General features: G+C 41.5%; 1 pseudogene; it reads left to right on the top strand.

Moving 5' to 3' along the window:
• Window positions 1-845: 845 nt before the first annotated feature.
• LOC116747217 overlaps window positions 846-7678 on the top strand; it is a 30069-nt pseudogene continuing 23236 nt past the window's right edge.

Genomic DNA, 7678 nt, shown 5'->3' with positions numbered 1-7678 from the left:
AGCAGTGACCTCTCCAAGAGGCTGAGCCAGTCCTCGATGACTAGCAGGGAGGGAGCCGGGAGATGAAGCACCCCGCCCCCACTCTCCTCCCCCCAACTGTCCTTGGGGCTCCCCAGCCGCCAAACCCAATGGAGGTCCCGGGGGCCCCTTGATATAATCCACAGGACACCGCCTCCCAAGATAGAGAGGGGGTCGAGAAGGGCAGAGAGTGGATCTGGATGTGCAGAGGGAAGATGCCTAGCAGAGATACAAGATGCACAGCAGTCGCAGGAGGTGGGTACCAATTACCGTTCCCACTGACAGTTCAGGGAATTGAGGCTCAGAGAAGCCAAATAACTTGTGCTACACTGTGAGGGAGGACCAAGACTCGGGTTCCCCAGGCCCTGCGTCTCGTGTTCTCTCTGGTCATCTGGATAAACTACATGCCCTCTCTAGGCTCCAGTTCCCCATTCATGGGACGAGGGAATTGGGATAACTGATGCTAACCTGAGAAAATGTGCTGTGGTTCTATAATTCTCACTTTTAATAATATTATGATTCCTCTAAATTTTCATCACTATGATTCTAGCCAACCGGTCTTACAACCCGGAAGTATAAAATGACAAGCGAGGGGCCATCCCGGCTGGAGCTGCTCTCTTGCTCTTTTGATTCACTCATCCCGGGACGGACACCAGACCCAGTCGGCCCCAAAGAACAAGGTCTCTGGTTGAATCTGGGGGATTATCCTGGAAAGAGGGCGCTTTAGACAGAGGTAAGCCATAGAACAAAGACTGTTAAGCCACTCAACAACCCTTGAAGAAGCATGTGTTCTTTGTCGAGCACAGAGATACAGAGACCAATAAGACATGGCTCTCGTCACACGCTTTCTGAAGAAAATGTATCTGCTCCATGCCTTCCCGAATGGGTACTTCCTCATATGGCATCCTGAAGAGACGTCTCAAAGTCATTTCCATGCTAATAGAAAATAAAACTGAACTCTTTTTTTTTTTGCGGTACGCGGGCCTCTCACTGCTGTGGCCTCTCCCGCCGCGGAGCTCAGGATCCGGACGCGCAGGCTCAGCGGCCATGGCTCTCGGACCCAGCCACTCTGCAGCATGTGGGATCTTCCCAGACCGGGGCACGAACCCGTGCCCTTCATCAGTAGGCGCACTCTCAACCACTGCGCCACCAGGGAAGCCCAACCTGAACTCTTAAAATCAAACATTCTGAATATTCAGACATTTTCTACAATGCTCAACACTTTAAGCTTTTTTTTTTCCTCTGAAATGCCTAAGGCTATGCAGTGTGACCCTTTATTACTAAGCCTAATATGAAAAATGCTTTAATGCCACATTATGGATGGAACATCAGTTTGCAGTAAGAAATACCTTCAATTGTACATATCAAAGAGAGAGAAAAAAGCATTCTGATTTCTTTTTGCCCCGTGGCCTGACAACTTGAAAGAATATTCTTTTATTCCAAAGAGGCTATTTGGGGGCACTTTTCTGGAAATCATTGCTAGGTATTTAGGTATTTTGAGAGTGAACAGAAGATCGTGGTGTTAAAAGTTTTTGCCTATCATAATAACAAATCAATAAAATAAAAACAAAGAGACAATACACATAGGAACAAAACAAATGTGGATTCTTTAAAAAGCCTAATAAAATAGGTAGATATTCAACAAGAATGAGCAAGAGAAACAAAAGAAGGCACAAAGAAACACTATTGGGCATGAAAAGGAGCCATAACTATAAATAAAGTGAGGATGTTTTTTTAAGTATGAGAATTCGATTCTCTACTTTAAAGCAGTAAAACTAAAAACAGATGAAATGGAAGATCTCCTAGAAAAATATGTTACCAAAGTTGACACCAAAAAATAGAAAAAGAACAAAAGCTGCTGAATGTATCTTTATAAGTTCAGTCTAAAGCTATACTTTAGAAGTAGACGGTACAAAAAAGGAAAGCAGTAGGTCAATCTCAGTTAAAAACATCAATGCAAAAATCCTAAATAAGGTATTAGCAAATATATCCAGCAGTGTGGTGTGTGTATAAATGTATATTTATTTTAAAATATGTTTTTGATATGATATACATCATGTATCATATATATCATGATCACATATATCATATTTATCACATGGTAAATATATGGTATGTGTGTGTGTTTGTGATGACCAGTAAGTCTTATCCCAGAAGCTCAAGGAAGATTCAACATTAGAAAGTCTTACTGTAATTCACCACACTGACAGATTAAGAAGGAAAGACTAATCATCACAATAGATGCAGAAAAAACATTTACAAATTTTAGTACCCATTCACAATTTAAAAGTACAATAAAATACCTAGCCAACCAGGAATAGAAGGAAGTTTTCACTAAGCAGTTTCTGCTAAAAACCTACAATAAACTTTAGGAACATATTTCCTTTAAAGTCAGGAACTAGACAAATATGTTTTTTCTAACACCACTCCATTCATCATTGTGTGACATATCTGGCTGACACAATAAACAAAGGAAAAGGACTTAGAGAAATAAGGATTTGAAATGGAAAAAAAAAAAGAAGAATCATGTGCACATAAGATTGTCTACATAGAGAATCCATGAGAAACTACAAACAATTAAAAGTCATAAGAGAGTTTGGCAAGAATGCTGGAGACAAGATTAATATACAAACATCCATGGCATCCTGATCAGCAACAACGAATTAGAAAATGTAATTTTTAAAAGATCCCATTAACAATAGCAATAAACTATGACAAACCTAGGAATGAATCTAAAGAAAGAGGCGCAAGAGTTAAATGAAAGCAAATTATGAAACTTCACTGAAAGTCCTAGACCTAAATAAACAGAGATATATCTCATGCTCAGGGATGAGAGGATTCAGCATCAATATCAGTCCCTCCTAAGTTAATACATAAATTGAATGTGATTCATATTAAAGTCCCAGAAAGGTTTGTTTTTGGTTTTGGTTTTTTTTGCGGTACACGGGCCTCTCACTGTTGTGGCCTCTCCCGTCGCGGAGCACAGGCTCCAGACGCGCAGGCTCAGCGGCCATGGCTCACGGGCACAGCCGCTCTGCGGCATGTGGGATCTTCCCAGACTGGGGCACAAACCCGTGTCCCCTGCATAGGCAGGCGGACTCTCAGCCACTGCGCCACCAGGGAAGCCCCTTAGAAAGGTTTTTCATGAACATTTTTAGCTGGTTTTAAAATTCATATGGAAGAATTAAGGCCAAAAAACAGCTAAGCCAATATTGAAACAGTATAGGATGGACACTTGTCCTACCAGATATCAAGACGTTTATTAAAGCCTTACAATTAAGACACAATAGGATTGGTGCAGGGTTAGACCAACATAATAGAGAGAGCCCCTCTGTGTATAGGAACTTGGGATGTGACAGAGGTAGCATTACAGAACTGCGGGAAATGACTGAACTATTTATTAAATGGTCCCGGGACAACTGGTTATTTACAGGGGAAAAAAATGGATCTCTAACTCATGCTATATCCAAAAATGAATTCCAAGAGAATTACACTTAACTTTAAAAGATTTAGGAGAAAATAAAGACACTATTTTTATAATCCCAGACTAGGCAATGACACAATAGCACAAACCATGAAGCAAAAAAAGAAGAAAATGTTGACCAACATGATTTTAAAACTTATGTGACAAGACACCAAAAAACAAAGGTTAAAGGCAAGAAATGGAGAGAGCTGGAAGCTGTAAGAGGCCAGGCTTGCTGACACCTTGATTTTAGCTCTTTAAGACTCATTTTGGACATTGAACTCCAGAATTGTAAGAAAATTAATTTTTGCTGTTTTAAACCAAAACAAGGCAAAACAGAAAAGAAATGGAGAGAGTAGTTTTGTTTCTGTTTTTGTTTCTGTTTTTTAAGTGTCCAGGATATGTAGTGAACGTTTGGTAACTGTAAGGAAAAACACAAATAACCCACTACAAAAAATGAGCAAAATCTATAAACTGGCAATGCATAGAAAAAGAAACCCAAATGACCAACAATCATGAGAAAGAAAAGCATAAATCACCAGAAATCCAGAGAAGTATAAATCAACACCACAATGAGATACCTTTCAATCTATCAGATTAGCAAAATGTAAAAGCCTGATAATGCCAAGAGTTGGAGAAGATGCAGAGCAACGAGAACTCTCATACACGGTTCTGGAAGTTTAAATTGAGAGCAATTCAGCAACATCTACCAAAGTGGATGATGTTTGTCCCCTAAGACCCAGAAATCCACGTCTGCATCTATACCTTTGAGAAGCTCACATGTCCACATGGAAACAAGCCCAAAGAAGTACACAACAGGGGCTTCCCTGGTGGTGCAGTGGTTAAGAATCTGCCTGCCAATGCAGGAGACACGGGTTCGAGCCCTGGTCTGGGAAGATCCCACATGCCTCGGAGCAACTAAGCCCGTGCGCCACAACTACTGAGCCTGCGCTCTAGGGCCTTCGAGCCACAGCTACTGAAGCCCGCGAGCCTAGAGCCCGTGCTCCACAACAAGAGAAGCCACCGCAATAAGAGAAGCCACTGCAATGAGAAGCCCGTGCACCGCAACGAAGAGTGGCCCCCGCTCGCCACAATGAGAGGAAGTCCGCGCACAGCAACGAAGACCCAATGCAGCCAAAAATAAATAAATAAATTTATTAAAGAAAAAAAAAAAGAAGTACACAACAGCTCTGTCTGTAAAATGAAAAGGTGGAAACAATCTAAACTCCCATCAATTAGAGAATGGATATATTATGATATATTCATTGAAAGGAATAATACAGCAGGTAAGGAAACTAGCTCTACATCAATTAATTAGGATAAATCCTAAAAACGTACCTTTGAGTGATAAAGCAAGCTGAAGAAAGATGGATTACTGAGTAAGAACATTACCATAAATGTTTTAAACTCACAAAATAATAGTAGTTATTGTTCATGACACATAGCCGGGAGCCAAATGCAACAACATGTATGTAACAACACAACCTTGGAAGACTGGCTCCCTCTAGGAAAGCTGCAGGGGAATGGGATCAGGGTGAGGTAGAAAAGAGGCTTTAACTGCAACATTTTCTGCAAAAAAAAAAACAAAAACTTTAAAAAATGTGGCTAAATGTCAACATTTATTAAATCTGATTAGAGGACGAAACAAAAAAAAAGGTTTTTGCCTATCAATATTTAGAATATTTCCTATTTTAATTTTTTTAATTAATTAATTTATTTTTGTTTGTGTTGGGTCCTCGTTGCTGTGCGCGGGCTTTCTTTTAGTTGCGGCGAGCAGGGGCTACTCTTCTTTGCCGTGCGCGGGCTTCTCATTGCCGTGGCTTCTCTTTGTTGCGGAGCACGGGCTCTAGAGCGCAGACTCAGTAGCTGTGGTGCACGGGCTTAGTTGCTCCGCGGCATGTGGGATCTTCCCGGACCAGGGCTCGAACCCGTGTTCCCTGCATTGGCAGGCAGATTCTTAACCACTGCACCACCAGGGAAGCCCCTATGTTAATTTTGTCATGTTACCAGTGACAATGTAAATAAAAACCTAGAATAGTACAGAATTGAAATTTGCCCCACATTTTTCTTTACCCCCACGTGTATCCTGATGAGAAGAACTTCCTGTTTTACTCATATTTTAGACTCAATCATCTTTCCAAGGCCTTCTGAACTCCAAGCAGAAAAGTACCACCTGAAGGGCAGTTCAAAGACAGAGGTACTTAGGTCTGCAGTCCACACATGTCTCCAAAGTGAACCCCAAGGTGTCTTGTCCCTCTAACCATGTGAATACACCAAGAAGGGGTTTTATTACTATAAAGATTAAACTGTTTGACATTTAAAAATCATTTTATCAATTTCTATAGCCTTAATTAAATTATAAGTTTCAGGAAATTATAGTACCAAGCAGAAATGTCATAAAGCCAATAATAGCCTCGCTGGCATAAAAGATGATCCCCATGGCTCCACGAATAATCCACGTCACTACTGTGCAGCCCACATTCAGCTTGAAGTCAGCTCTTCTCACTTACCCTGGTTTACTTTCCTCTCCAGCTGATGGCTATTCTGAATGGGTGCACTTGGCAGATACCAACATATTTGCCAGGCATACTTACCTCGGTTAGAGACTATTGAGTTCACTACCCCAGGAACATAACCATTTAAGATGCATTGAAAATTTTGTTTTAGAATTTCCTTTCCAATCATTAAACAATAAGCAACTTTTTCCTGCTATTTACTTACACGTAAGTATGATATTTTCTGTTGTATAGCACTTTACATTTAATAGAACATTTGCACTTTATAAAGCATATATTTCTAACACAGGAACATATAAGTATAGGTAGGATGGGTGGTGGTTCTTTCTCATTTACATTCATCAGAAGAGCGGGCTCCAATGGGCCACTGGATGAACATACACAGACCTCCATTTCTAACAGACCCGTTCTGTTCCTTCCACAGGGGACACAATCCACCTTTCACCTAAGGTTCACACACTCCCTCTGAAGCCCTTTTGGTTCAATCAGAATCAAGAGCTGTCGTCTGCGAAGCTGTCAGGATGTCACAGAGGAGAACATGGATTCCACATGCTCTGCCGGGGGGATTCCAGGACAAGGAGGAAAGTAAGGGCAGACAGATATCCAGTTTTCCAAAAACTGGACCTAGAATTAGCAAAGTTCTCACTCGGGATGAGCTTGGCTCTAGGATCAATGACAATTACCCACTGGCAATGATAGGGAAAAATATGCTTTTCACTAATAATGGTTTGTTTCAACAGAAGTCTGCAGTTAAATTTATTTTGTCCTTACGTGGGAAGATGCTTACATTTCACCAGGATCAATCTGATCATGAGAAAAATTGTGGGTGCACTGCTGACAGATAACAAGGATTACAAATGGTGACAGAATCCCATGAGGTCACCCCCAGAAACAGCCAAAGTCATGAAGACATCCGTGTCATATTACTGGACATCCAGACGCACTTGCAGCCAGAATGCATTCTGCCCCTAGGAGCCCAGCATTGGATGCCCGCACCAGAGAAGCTCATGGGGATGCCAGGGTCCACTCCTCAGCATGTTCCCCATTGAAATCCCTGATCATCTCCTGAGCTCCTTCCCTGGGCCAGGCACTGAGCTGTGAGGGACACCCCGATGAACTGACATGTAGTTTCCATGGGAAATAGCATGTGATATGGCATGAGCAAGAGAGACAGTTAAAGAGGGGTAGGGGACATTGTCGGGGCTCAAAGAAGGGCAGATCATATATTCACAATGGCCAAGATGTGGAAACAACCTGTGTGCATCAATGAATGAATGAATAAAGAAGATACACACACACACACACACACACACACACACACACACACACACAAAATGGAATACTATTCAGACATGAGAAAAAAGAAAATCCTGCCATTTGCAACAAGATGGATGAGTCTTGAGAGCATTAAGCTAAGTGAAACAAGTCAGAGAAAGACAAATATGTATGATCTCACTTATATGTGGAATCTAAAAGAGCCATACTCGTAGAAACAGAGAGTAGGCTGGTGGTTACCAGGGGCTGTCAACTGTCACTTATCAATGAGTTTCTGCTACTTTTTCTTATACCCATTATATTTCATTAATTTATGTTGCCTGTCTGACCCCCGCAGGCCTTGACTTTGCAACGCCTGTTCTCATCCAATCTCCTCCTTTTCCAGATAAGAACATAGCAACCCGGA

This window comes from Phocoena sinus, chromosome X (assembly GCF_008692025.1).
Source record: "Phocoena sinus isolate mPhoSin1 chromosome X, mPhoSin1.pri, whole genome shotgun sequence".
NCBI classification, from domain to species: Eukaryota; Metazoa; Chordata; class Mammalia; order Artiodactyla; family Phocoenidae; genus Phocoena; species Phocoena sinus.
Note: the sequence above shows the minus strand (reverse complement) of the source record. Positions and strands in the feature narration are given on the sequence as shown.